The sequence below is a fragment of the Periplaneta americana genome, chromosome 17, assembly GCF_040183065.1.
Source record: "Periplaneta americana isolate PAMFEO1 chromosome 17, P.americana_PAMFEO1_priV1, whole genome shotgun sequence".
NCBI lineage: Eukaryota > Metazoa > Arthropoda > Insecta > Blattodea > Blattidae > Periplaneta > Periplaneta americana.
Genome location: NC_091133.1, coordinates 51789707 through 51804957, shown reverse-complemented (window position 1 = coordinate 51804957; position 15251 = coordinate 51789707).

Below are 15251 nucleotides of genomic sequence, written 5' to 3'. Positions count from 1 at the left end.
CAATAATTTACATCAGATAGCACAGTGAGAATCTTTTGGTACGCAAGTCTACCGCTTACCTGCTTGAATCCATCTCAACCGTCGGCATGTCCCTCAGAGAAACTCATGGTGCTACGGCATTTCACCGGCTTTTCCTTACATTCCCCTCCATATTGTAACGGCGAGTGTCTTGAACCGTGGGCAGATCAGTCGTGAGTCACACTTCATTCATGGCAGTACAGTAGTGTGTTGTGTTTGTTGTGCAATGGTTGGATATTCTCTGTGTCAACGAACATACATTTTGAAGAAGTACATAAAACGCAAGAAATCGTGCGGCAAATTCACACGTAAATTTCCTAAAAGTCCGTAGTAAAGTAAGTTAGCGTATGCACCTAATCCTCACACACTAAAAGAAGACATTCGAACAGAAATCAGGTCTATTAGTCGAGAGGAACTGACGCGTGTAAATGATAGTTTCTTGAGAAGATGTAGGTCGTGCATCACACGAAATGGGTAAAACTTTTAGTACCTTCTGTGAGAAGATTGAGTACTGAATTAATTAATAGATGTATTTATTTAATGTTTAGTGCGCCATAACTTTATAGTAGGAAGGTATAGGAAGTGTTGTGGCTACGAGCATATTCCGAATCTCAGCGCTGAACAATCTGATGGCATCACGATGTTCAGAATTTCAGCGATGACGTCACTGATGCTCCACCGGTGTCGCACCGGTTCCATCAGCTTGCAGAGGTGGTGGCAGTATCCATCAGCTGCCATCAGTGAATCTGATTGGTTCTTGTATAGGGCGGGAATTAGCAGACGAATGACATCGTGCACTGTTGTGTTATGGCGGTGTGTTCTGCTGTATTTTTTGTAATGTGCACAACGTAAAAAAATATGTTAATGACTTATGAACGACTTACTACTACTGGTTCAAGAAATAATTGGTTTATGCTCTCTTTTCTTTGAGCGAGATGACAGTATGTAAATTGCGCAAAATCTTACTAGCGTAGCACAATAATAACTTGAACAGCCGCCATTATGACCATTGAACCTTCCAGCAGTTTTGCTCCTATTTCGCTGTAGCGTGACGTCATTGATGTCCACCGGTCCGGTGAGATTCAGAATACGCTGTACAGTGGACTCTCCTAAGTTCGACAGAAGAGAATTGAAAGTTCTGTTCAATAAGGGTAGTGGGTGTGGCAGGTGAAATGAATACAAATTCTTATTGGTTATCCATCAACGAATACAGTACTGTACTTGCATTTCCTGCCCGCCCCGAGACTTGTGTATGCGCTTCTAGTACCAAGTGGGTTTCGACAGTTCCGTCTCACAAACGGCACAATTCTCAAATAGAAAAAGAAGAGTTCATTAATTTAAAATCAGTGATTAAATATGGATACCCTAATCAATAAAATATTATATTTTCCTTCAACAAAAGTATCACTACAAGACACAGAACCATTTCCCATTCAAATGGCAAACACATTTCTTAGCGCCCGTATAAGGGCGTGTCTAATTCTCCTACGTAAGCAGTCGAACTATAGGATGTCGAACTTAAAGAGCTTCCACTGTGCTTGAGTTCACGGAACTACATGCGATGAGGTAGCACCGATAAGCCATCGACTTTCGAACCGACAGTTTTAAAAGATTCTCACTATGGATGCAGTTCACTACCTAACATCCAGTAGACGCGTAGCCTATACGTTGAAAGCAGTCGATTGAAGATCTCTAGTCCGCTTATTGAATGTATTTCTGCTAAGGATAAATTATAAAAAAAATAAACGATCTCTGTGTAAACAAGCACACAATCTGAATTTGTGAATGATTGTATAAGCAGTGGGAACGTTTGACTTTATTACGTAAAACTATTCGCAAACTTTCCAAAGGATAGAATTAACTGACATTATTTCTTGCTCTCTAAAAGTGTTCAAAGCCAGCTGTTCCTCTTCAGAATGCTTAACAAAGGAAATAATAGTAACATATCGACCTTATTAATCATTGCATGTATTAAGTTCCGCAACAAAGACAAGTCTATGTAAAGTCAGAAGATAAGTTGCATGTAAACATTTTAGCATTGATATTCAGCGAATATGATCAGGTTCTTTCTTCTGGTGCCACTAATCACTGGGGCGTGGGAATTGTAACAAAGGGTTTAAAAATTATTTGAAATCAATACTATGAAATTATTCAACATATCCAATACAGACATCCATACTAGGGATATCACTATAACTTGTTAACTAGAGTTCTGCAATATGAATCTTGAAGCTGTTTGGTTTGGTACACCACTGGTTCAAAAAGAGAAATTCTGCAATGAGTACTAGGGGCTTACTACTGTTACTACCACCACCACCACTACTGGGGGTGAGCGGTAGTTTCATGATTAAGGCATTGCGTTGCAAATTCAAAGATCGGTTCCCTGAGTGGTAAAGCTGGCAAGTGGCCTTTAGGCTATGAGCTCACATGAATGTTAAAATTAGTCCCAAGAGCTCTTTCAAGGATGCGATTATCATTGTGTACCTTTTAAATGATAATTTTCCCATTCTTCCTCGTTCATTTATTATTTAGTTTCCTGTGGTTTTCCTAAAGTGCTAAAACAAAATAAATTTCAATATAAGACTTAAAAGAAGTGGATCACGGATGTATATCTCTCCCCCACTTAAACTGAGGCATTTTCCAAATTAATTCCACTCCCTCAGTCTCAATTTTCCTTGCAAGGACGTATTCGTGTATCTTTTAAACGTTTGTCTTCTCATTTTCTCTTTATGTAGGCTTAATTTATGTATTTATTCATTTATTTGTTAATTTTAATTGATTGTTTATTTGATTATTTGTTAATTGATTTGCTCCTTTGTTTACTAATTTATTTATTTGCTTTGTTTTTCGTTCCTTTTTAATTAATTAACTAATTCATTTATTAATTCAATCATTCTACGCGGTCCGTCTAGCCCCATTATCTATCTTAATTTTGGATGAGTACATTTTCACTCTCGCAGTTCAGAATCCAGGACGGATTCTTGCACTTAGACTTGCTTTGGTCCATTGTGCATCCTACACTATGCGATGATTTCAATGTTCCACAAGTGGCTTACGTGGCTTTCATGAATTCGATGCTGATAGGTAGACCATCCTCGTCCCAGCCCTGAAAAAACCAGGCCCATCCCCAGACGGGTGGCCTTAAAAGCCTCAGGACCAGAGTCCCAAATCCTTCCTACATTAGCATAGGGAACCCGTACTACCCCCAAGATTTCACCCCTGCCTACTTTTAACTCTTTTAGGTGATAGATAAAATCAGGATAAGATAAAGTGTGTTGGGGGAATGATATAGGGAAACAGGAGTACCCCGATATAATTCTCTGCAATGTGTACTTTGACCACTAAAAATTCAGTCATTATCTCACCGGAGATCGAATTCGAGCCCCGCTAGATGAGCCACAGATCCAGCAACTGTGTACCCTGTTACGCAAGTCGAGGAAGACCAGTGAGCTCTATACTAAACTGGAGGCACTACCGCAATGCTCTTTCCTGTCTGAAAGCGTGACTATAGACGCCTTGTTGTGAGGGTATTGCTCTCTCTTTCCAACTAATGTGTTTCAATCAGTCTTTCGTGAGGTTCATGTTGCACATGCGCAGTAAGCAATAATATACTGTTATTGTGTACGATAACATTCACTGCAAAAGAGACAAGGACAACACTGTGTTAGAAAGAGATAGCAGTACGCTTAGGCTCATACGGCGTATTCCGAATCTCACCGGTCCGGTGGCATCGATGACGTCACGTTGCAACGAAAATAAGGAACAAAACTGCTGGAAGAATCGATGCTGTCATGGCGACTGTGTAAGTGGTTATCTGTGCTACGCTAGCAAAATTTTGCGAAATTTCCGTACTGCCATCTCGTTCAAAGAAAAGAGAGCATAAACAACTTATTTCTTGAACCGGTAGTAATAACTGGTCCGTTGACATGTTCGCTCATAAGCCATTAATATATTGTTTTCACGTTGTGCTCATTACAAACAATACAGAGAACTAAAGCAGAACACACCGCCATGACACAACAGTGCACGATGTCATTCGTCTGCTAATTCCCGCCCTATACAAGAACCAATCAGATTCACTGATGGAGACTGCCACCACCTCCACAAGTTGATGGCACCGGTGCGACACCGGTGGAGCATCAATGACGTCATCGGTGGAATTCGGAACACCGTGATGCCATCGGATTGCTCACCGGTGAGATTCGGAATACGCTCTTAGCATTCGCGTCACACTTTTAAAGCATTGAGTTGTGCCTCCAGTTTAGTATAGAGCAGTGATGTCAATTGATGCCCATAGGAGCAAGCGGGCTCTTTAGAGCCCAGGAGAGCCTGAGCGCTTTTCAGCGGAAAGGAAAGAGACAGACGAAAGAGGTAGTATATGCCGCGTGGTCGAGCTATATACAGGGATGGCCAGCACTGATTCAGTGGATAAGGGGAAGAGAATTAATTAAAACTGTATGCATGTTAATTTTTAGATTTGTCTGAGAAGTATAAGTGCATTATAAGAATGTAAGTTTTAATTTTAATGTTCATTTTTCACAAGTTTGCTTTTTTTATTCAAAAGAAATATTTTCTCAATTTTTTTTTACAGAAAAGTGAAATTTTCAGATATGTTTGTTAGTAGCCTTACAGGTACTAAAACAATGTTTTCGTAAATCTAATATACCATAAATACGTATTACTGAAGATATTGTATTACAAATTTTGTAAATATAGGCATGGAAAATGTTTGTAAGGAAATTAATTAACAAAGCAAATACTGTTACATCACAAACAAAAGATATGTGCCTATATGTTAGTAAAACGTCGGATCTATAGCTTCAGCAGATTTCGAGATAATTTAATATTCTGATAACAGAAAGTTGCACGCCCATATCACCTAAAAGCATAATTCGATAAGATATTATGTAATATTAGTTACAGTTAAAACATATACCTAGACAACTCTGCTGTGTACTGTAATATTGTTTTGATTACTTTTATAAGGCTAAAGATACCATCAATATCAATTTCAACTTATCATGTCATATTCAGTGTATTTCTTTGGGATAACTCTTTACGAATTATGTGTTTAATTCACTTAGTGCAGTGTAGTTGTAGTTATTATGGAATTTGTGTGAATAGTCCTTCTTTACTCTTTATTATGTTATTAACGTTTAAAACACAACTGCAATATTAGGCTAAGAAATAGGTGTTAGTACTTTTGTTTTACAGACAATATAGAAAATAACAAACAGAAAGAAGCCATATAAAAATAACGACATAAAATTTCACGTTCCGTTTGAAGTTTGTGCACCACTGTTTTCTTAATCGAACAGGCTGCTTATTCCTCCTAGCATACCTAGCGCTTAATTCCCGCGTACGACGTCAAGGTCAGAAAAATGCACTTGCTTTGACATCACTGGTATAGAGCTCACTGAGGAAGACTAATGGCGAGTTTTTCTATCTTACGCAGGTGTACTCTTTGCTTATCGACGGACGGATCTTTCTCAAGAGACTTGTTAATACGGGGAAGGTTACGATATGAGTCTAAGAACGTGTCCAATTGGCCTTTTAACATCTGGTGACCCTCAGAAAACTGTATGTTAATTAAAGAGTGTGATCACAAAATGCATTCAGTCCATTTTGTTTTATTCACCGGTCTACGGATTGAGCGAATTTTCAAGTGACATGCATATTAACACAAACTTTTATACAATTCTAGCGTTGTTTTGAAAGAAAATAAGCTTAAAATATAAAGATAGAGGTCTGAAAAGAATCATGTAGGATATATGTATAAATCATAAAAATGACCAAATGGACTGAGCGAGCTTCAATTTATTTCTATGATCTATTCAGGGGTTATATTTAAACTCGTCTCAGTCCTTTCTCCTATGATTGTACGTAGAATGAATTAACTATGTTATGGATACAGAATATTTTCTCCTTTTTCCTCCGCTGCACTTAACATACACTTGTATTATACCTCCTGTATACAATAGACTGTGCTTTGGAGCTTGTCTGATTTTCCTATATCACAAACATGTCTTTGGCATATAAAAGCGCTCGGAGGTAAGTATCTTGATGTAGCAGTAATCCATAGTATATTATGCTTACCCACTACCTGAGAGCAACGAAGATATTTTGTTTACTATTTATGTAGTTGGTCAACAAAATGTTAAGCGCTGATAGTCTGATAATCCGGTTTGTGTAGCCTACGTCATTTAACATATTTTTAGCAGCAGTTGCTCTCTCAGTCCACATATCGTCTAGAAGTTTTGTGATAATTTCTCTGTTCATGTCACCTTCAACTTCTTCCTTCGTCAGCTTGAAACATTTGTCTTGCTCCTTATCTGGTACAGATGAGCGGGTCTAAGAACGAACTTGCACAGCGAGATAATGCTGACGCTCTTACATGTCAAGAAACCGTTCGCTTCCTTTATTTCCTTTGTCTGTTTATATATGTACTTATTTCTTTCTTTTTAAATATTGTCATTTATTTTTGGTTTCGTTTCTCCCGTTTTCTTATTGTTTATTCTTTAACATTTCTGTCTGTTTATTTCTTTTCTTAATTTATTACTCTTTCTTCACTTTGTCATTTTCTTTCTTCTTTCCTTCCTTCCTCGTCTCTCAATTTGCTTATTCTTTGTTTTTGTCGCTTTCTTTTCTTTTTAATTTGCTGCGCTTTCTCACTTGCCTTCCCTTTGTGTCTTGGCACAGATATTCATGCTGTTCTTTTCTCTTTGTTCGCAGGTGAGTGCCAAGAATGAGTGCGGGCGTTGCTCTTAACTCCTGGTGAGAGATTCATAATTTACTATTCGCATATCTTGTGTGACTAGTCCTCTTATTTATATTCCACGCTTGGAATGCTTGACCGTTTTCAGTTCTACTGTCATATATTTATGCAGCCTTCTTCGCAAAGAAAGACAAGTTAAGTTAAATTAACAAGATTAGAAACAAAAATGTTTGTTTAATGTGAACGATTAACATGAAGTCCTAAATTATTCGTAGGAGGCGGATGTTCACATTAGGACGATGCCTATTAATATAGAAATCTTTTCTATGCTAGTATCAACGTAAAAAATAATTTCCTATATTGCATTTTTTGCATTTATTGACGTTTTTGAACTAATAGTTCATTTTTATATCTTTTCGGCATTTTTTGGTCATTTTTAATACTTTGAAGAACATTTAGATCATTTGGAATGCATTTTACTTCCTTCGTTACCGATAGGTTTGTTAAATCTTTTTTCTAAGCAAATAGATAAGTAGTATTATCTATTGAATAAGTGAATAACAGTGAATTATTTTTATAGTTTGGAACAAACTCTAAAGTTCATCCCTCATACCACTGAAAGCTTCACTTCACACAGCAGAAGTAATATCAAATGCTTGACAACAGCTTAGTTTGAGTGAGGGCTTTGATCACTACTGTTCTTTTGTTGTTACGAGTGTGTCTTTAGAATTTACGTTTGGAAGGGGGAAACTTTCATCGTGTACTGAACAGTATGTTGTGTACCCAACATAGTTCGGAAGGGATGTCTACTTTAATAGACAGTATTTTAACACAAAGATTGCAAGAATGCACGCTATGCCCACAATTTGTTTTATCATTCATACTCCCTCATCTGGGAGATCTGGTAACAAAAGTGAAGCGCGGGAGGAGGAGACGGAGAAAGAAGGCACTGACATGGACCACCCCTGATTGAAACACATTGTAAATCTCATTAAAATCTATAGTTTTCGCTTAAAACATTCATTTTGTTGCATGCCCTTTTTCTTTATCTTAGCGAAATTCCAGGAAGTTCCCTCCTCTCTCCGAGATTTCTAGGGGAGTCATTGAAACAAGGTGACTAATTTTTAAGAAACTGTGGTGTGAGTACTTTGAATTATATTTAAATGTCATTTTCTTTTATGTTTACGTAACTTTTCCATTAGTTTAAGGGCATTTTATGATCATTTTAAGTAGATTTTTAGGTCATCATCATCTGCTCCCTAATTATTACACTCTTCAAAGAAGTCTGAAAGTTGCAAAATTAATTAATTCTTTATCATTCTGGGCTATGTAAAAACAAGCCAGCGCATACTATCATATTCGTACCAATCATGTTGAGAAAGTTATTAACTATGCAGCCTTCATGTATGGAACAAAATCAGCATAATTAAAATACGATACTAATTACACTGATTGGGAGTTTCATTAGACTTCCAGATATTCTGGAACACTCCGCGTTCATGTTTAGTTGCGTTTGCACCGCATGAGAATGTCAGATTAATTTTGTTAGATCCGCTTTTACCGCATGAGACAATATGGCTCATTTTGTTTAGTTTGTTTATGGCGCTTGAGACAGTAAAGCTGATTCTGTTGGTTATATTTTTATCGCTTGAGACTATTTAGTTGCGATTGTACGGGATGAGATAATATGATTCTGTTTAGTTGCATTTGTGATGCATAAGATAATACTGATTCCATTTAATTGCGTTTGTACCGTATGCGACAATGAGGTTATTCTGTTTAGTTGCGTTCCTATTATTATTATTATTATTATTATTATTATTATTATTATTATTATTATTATTATTATTATTATGTTTTGTTTGTTTTTCTATTCATTGTAGGACCGAGATGACAATCTCATGACCTTTCACCTATGTGTAATAGTGTAACCATGGCTGTTCTTAAGGCTTTCTATACTCCCGTAAGACCAGAAGAAAGAAGGAACTTAAATACAAATATTGTGGGTGAACTTAATTACGTTGAAATATTAAATGTGTATTGAAAATTTCTCAGTATGAAACACTTATAATAGATCGTACGATCTCCTTAGGCTGAAGATTCTCTTCTTGTGTGGTGGAAGAGCACTGTTACGTGTAAGTGCAATTTTACTTTAGTGTACACTAATGTAGGTCGCTCTAGTCAAATTTTGGACTACTTGCATTACTGATGGAAGGTTTAAGTCCTCGTGTATCTGGACATTACTAACAGAGTAGTCACCACTGCATACATTGTCTCAGAAGGAATGTAAAATATTTCAGGATAATGTAGTTTGGGTTAATATACATCAATTTAACCCTTTACCGCATTCTGGGACAGATATGGCACATACCAGTTTTATATTCATATAATTTATAATATAAACATATAATATTTCAAACTGTATACTGGGACAGATATGGCACACGGTCAAGAATTGGATTTGACCATATGTGACATCAGTTGCGAAAGAAAGAGCTACTTAAGTTATTTGAATATTGAACCGGTGCGTGCAAGACTGTTCCATGTGGTAAGGGTTTAACTTGATATACCTATGTTCGAAATGTAACGGTTCGAAAGTTATTAATCGACGAACTTTTAAATAGAAAGAGGTATTATAGGCGTATTTCAATGTTTTAGAACTTTATGTGTGATACATTATTGAAAATGCTGTATCTCGTGTTGTTCCAATAAGTTTATTTCATAATTAAGTACAAACTAAGTAAGAAAATAAAATAATTACACAATAAAAATTACTAAGGTTTCCCTTCTTATGGATTCCATGACCTATAAGTTCATAACAGGTACCGATACCGGTTACCTTTCCGATCTCAATGAAACATTTTGTAGGTTGCCAGTTTCAGATAACATCCGGTAAACACGGGAAAACGCACAGCTAGATGGAACCCTTCGATTGGAAAATCGTGGTCTGTATTCCTCAAAAGCAGTCAATGCATTGCCTTAACAAAATCCATAAATAGAAAGCATGTCTGCATATTAACTATGCGAATACACGGATTAAAAATCAAATGAACGTGCACTCTGTTCTGTGTGTTAAGCTGGCGTTGCGATGCTCAGATGCTGCCAGTGCTAAAGATCAGGCGTAACACATCAAGTATAGTTTATAGAAGCGTAAGACATATCAGTATTTCTCTCCTTAATTACTCCCCAACCGTTAAACTTCAAACATATATGTATATATATATATATATATATAATATCAGGTTAAATCGATTAAGGTTAACCCAAACTACATTGTTCTGGGTATTTCACATTCCTCCCGAGACATTGTGTTCAATACGAGCCACCTTATTTTGTAGAATCTGAAGTTTCCTCATATTGGTTTTAGCGGAAAATCTCCAAGTTGGAATTGCATATAACAGATGTAGTCGTATAATCATTTTGTGCAGAGTAAATTTTTACTGGAGACTAAGAAAGTTGATTTTAACAGAGAATATACATAGTTGAACCATAGCTGCAGTTGCCTTGTCAGCGACATACATGTGGTGTCTCCATGTTAGCTTACAATAAAAAATAAGGCCTAATTATTTCACATTCCTGAATGTAAAATGTTATGATACAAGAATTGTGTACATTGCGTTGGTTTGCTTTGTGTGGAGAAGGTTATAGCACTAGAATTTTCAGAGTTGATAGTAATGCGTAACTTTTTAAAACATTTTTATATCACAGTAACGTATTTCTAAAGTTTACAAATTGCACAGTATACAGTAGATTCCTGTTTATTATTATATAGCATAGCAAGTTCTTATCATCTGCAAATAAGGCAAGAGAACAGAAAGGCAATTTGGGAATATCTTTTTGTATATAGGTTTTTATAATATGGGTCCAAGAACTGATTCTTTAGGTATTCCTGCTGTGATGTGTCTGGTAGTTGAGGAAAGAACAACTAGAAATGATCTGCTTACTAAGTAATTATGAAGAATTTTTAACATAAAACGTAAGGTATTGAGTTTTAATTGCGTTTGTTTCACATGAGATAATAATATGAGTTCTCTTTACTTTCATTTTATCGCATGAGACAAAATTATTATGTTTAGTTGCTTTTGCATCGCATGAGGCGATTATGATTGTTTAGTTGCGCTTGTATTGCGTAAGATAATACAGTAGAACCCCGATTATCCGTCACCCTATTAACCGATTGGAGGATTATCCGACTCTCTCTCTCTCTCTCTCGCTTTTCTTTTTTGCTACAGAAATATTATATTAGCACGTTATTTTTCCTAGAAAGAGTTATTACAAGACTTTATTTACCCTTACGTAATATGGTCTACTGCTTGAGTTGTCGTTCTGTATAACTTCCATATAAAATGTCTTCCAGGGCTATCAAAAAAATCGAGTTGTGCTAAGTATAAAAAGTGCAAATACTGTAACTTATAAGTTAGTGATTTGGGGAATGAGAAACTGTGGCTCATCTCTGAATACGAGATTGAAGTCATAACTGTGTACAGTTTAATAAAAATCAGGATAAAAGTGTATATATAAAATATTAAATCTACAATATGAGGCCTCCACTATTGTCTTCTTTCCACAGACAACAATTTCAAATACGTTTTCTTGATTAAAACCTTGTTGTTAACAACCAGACTTAAATCAGTGACCTTCACTACCTAGTGTATTGAAAACAAGACCATAGAGGAAATTACGAAAATATGAGCATTATTCACCAAATTTACGAAAATCTTTTATGCTAGGATTATCCGATTTGACATCTGATTTTTTCAATTAAACGTTCAGCCCACCCCCTTCATTACCACGGATAATGCTTATTCTGTTTAGTTGCGTTTGTATTGCATGAGATAATAAGACTGATTCCTTTGAGTTGAATTTTTATCTAATGCGACAGTAAGACTGATAGTGTTTAGTTGAGTTTTCACCGCATGCCAGAGTAAGCTTAATTCTATTTAGTGACGTTCGTATCTTATTAGTTACGACAAAGGAAAGTTCATTCTGTTTTAATTGCGTTTGTTTCACATGAGACAATATTTTGAATTCTCTTTAGTTGCATTGTACCGCATGAGACAAAATGATAATGTTTAGTTGCCTTCGCATTCTGTTTAGTTACGTTTGTATTGCGTAAGATATTAAGGCTGATTCTGTTTAGTTGCATTTGTATCTCTTGGGATAATATGATTCAGTTTATTTGCGTCTGTGTTGCATAACATGATAAGGCGAATTCTATTTACTTCCATTTTTACAGAATGCGACAATGAGACTGATATGCTTATTCTGTTTAATTGCGTTTGTATCATTTAGTTTTTTTTTCTACATCATAACAAAGTAAAGTGATTTTATTTAGTTGCATTAATTTGTACTACATGGAACAGTAAGTTTGACTTCTTCAGTTCCGTTTGTATTGTGTATTAAAATAAGTTTGTTTCTGTTCAATTGCGTGTGTACCATATGGGATAAGGCTGATTCTATTTAGTTGCCTTTGTACCACTTGCGATGAGGGTAATTCTGTTTAGTTGCTTTTGTACACATGAGAAAATAAGATTAATTCTACTTAGTTGCATTTGTATCACTACAAACAAGAGAGATAATTCTGTTTAGTTGCGTTTTTACGACGTGAGACAATCAAATTAATAATGTTGAGTTACGTTTGTACCAAATGAGACTGTATTCTAATTATGTTTAGTTTTGTTTGCACCACATGATATAATGAAACTAATCCTGTCTTTTTGCGTTTGTACGACGTGAGATAATAAGGCTAATTATGTTTAGTTTTGTTTGCACCACATGATATAATGAAACTAATCCTGTCTTTTTGCGTTTGTACGACGTGAGATAATAAGGCTAATTATGTTTAGTTTTACTTTGACTACGTCATAAAATAAGACTAATTGTTTAGTTGCGTGTACTAAGAGTAATTTTTGCATAGTTGTGTTTGTACTAAATGAGACATTATGGCTAATTATGTTTAGTTTCGTTTGTGCTACATGATACGGTGAGGCTAATTCTATTTAGTTGCGTTTACACAACGTGAGCTAATCAGGCTAATTATGTTTAGCTTTATTTTTACTACGTCAGACAACAAGGCTAATTGTTTAGTTGGGTTTGTACTGGGAAGCACAATAAGGCTGATTCTATATGGTTGTGCTTGTACCATGTGAGACAATGATGCTAATTCTGTTTAGTTGCGTAATTATCACGCAACAAAGACGCCAATTCTGTTAATTGTTTCTGTACCATACGAGACAATAAAGCTACTTCTGTTAATTACTTTTGTACCATATGAGATTCTCTTCATGTTCCATTTCGTACTTTGGTACCGACATATCCAATGCGTTGTAGAAGAATTTGACCAACACTAGATAGGCATGCATTGCGGTCTTCCCTGATAGTGTGGTCAGCACGGCACAGAGCTCCCTTGAGACAACACAGGACAGTCCTGTCGTAAGAAAACAAATGTCTTCCATTGCTTACTCCGGGAATCTAACGAGTGGCCGCTTGATTGGGAAGTGCATACGCTATACATAGAATCGTATGAGTTAATAAGGTTACTTCTGATTAATTCTTTTTGCACCAAATGACACAATAGGATTGATTATTTTATAACATTGTACTGTATTTCGACAAACTTTGTGTTATAGTGGAGGAAAGCCATGAGAATGCTTCCAATAATAATAATAATAATAATAATAATAATAATAATAATAATATGTATTTATTCTGGCGAAGCTAAGACCATCAGGCCTTCTCTTCCACTTAGTCAGAAACAAAGGAAGCTGATACAGTTTTACAAACTAATATGTAAAGAACACCAATAAAATAATTACATAGTCATAGAAGCACAAGTTGAGTAAAATAATGCAAACATACAAAATAATAATTACAAAATAATATAAGGCTAGAAGTTACATTCAATGAATATGCAAGCGGTAAGTGAACCAATATTACAAATTACAAGAATAACAAATTCAAATGTAAATTATAACAATAAACACTGAGGAAAATTACATATATATATATATATATATATATGCATACATGCACACAAAGGAGAACTGGTGACGTCTTTAAACAATTTACTTTTAAATTGCAATATCGTTCCTGTGGGAGCTGGGTAGGGAGTTCCAGAAACAAATTGCTGATATTGTGAAAGAGGAAGAATAGTGAGCTGTTTTATGGCAAGCCATTGACAATAAAGAGTCATGTTTACAGAACGAGTACCCAGGCTGTGATAAGAGAATAAGAAATTAAAACGCACCGAGAGAAAGTTAGGCGAAGAAGTATTGATGATGCGATATAGGAAAATTAGTGAATGGATATATCTTCGGTCCTGTAATCTTACCCATTAGAGCATTCCTTTTCCTGCAACCGTTGACGCTATACTTGTTTTCTCGGAACAAGTTTCAGCCTGCAGAAACTTCGCACGTAGTGGACAGCATTTATTAAGTGTCCAAGTGACGCGCAGTGAAAAATTAACAACCCTCTCAACACACAATTCGAAGTGAGACGCGTCCTCTCAGACTATGACAGATAACGCGTTCTTTGTAAGGAATTTCAGAAGATGTGATTTTGCGACTTGGTCGACGGCGACACGTACCAACTTAAGGATTTCAACTCCAATTTAATCCGCCCGCCTTGAATAGGGGTTGATTATACGTGTCGGGCCGGAGTCAACTTCGATTACACTAATTTAGACGAACGCGACGCCATTCACTCGGAGGGAGGCCCGGGCAAAAATCGACCGCAACACTGTCGTCAACTATTTCCCTGCATCAGCTTCCAACACCAGAACTTTCTCTATACTGTTACGTAGAGAAAATGTAGTCAGCTTCTCTCTGGGAGGATGTGAGTGGTCAGATCTACGATGCGGACATTTTTACACCAGATTCTCGTTTCATAGTAAGCCGTTAGCCGAATGGCTAGAGCAGTGGTCGGCAAATTGTCGGTCGCAATCTATGGGTAACTCGCATGTGTATCAGAGGTACTCTGCTATTTTCTCATAATTCACAACACCAACGTCATACACTGCTCATAATAATTAGGGGGACACTAGTAATTATGTGTTTAATTTATTGTCTTTGAAGTAGTCGCGCTGAAAATTGCACGGTATACAGGGTGGAAGTGAAATAACCTTGGAGATTCAAAGAGACGATAAGGGTACACGTCAGTGAATAGAAAACCTATATTACGTTTTGTGATTTAAATGCACGGTTAATTAGAAAATTAAGTTTGAAGTTTCAGCAGTCCAGCAACATCGTCGTTAAAACACTCTACTCGTATGCAGATGTAAGAGGTCAACGAATTCAGTGAATCTCCGTACGTAAGCTGCCAAGATGTTGCCACGTGTTCGCTTCGTTCAGTGGTTTGAATTTAGAGGTTCTTTCAATTAATTTACACGAAAACCGTGCACGCTATTGACATATGCCAGAGGAATAAAATGTTAATTTCCGTTATTAGATTTCCTATCGATATGGACAAAATCACGATCCTACTCTCAATAGTTAACGAATAAGTGATTGTTAAACATTTG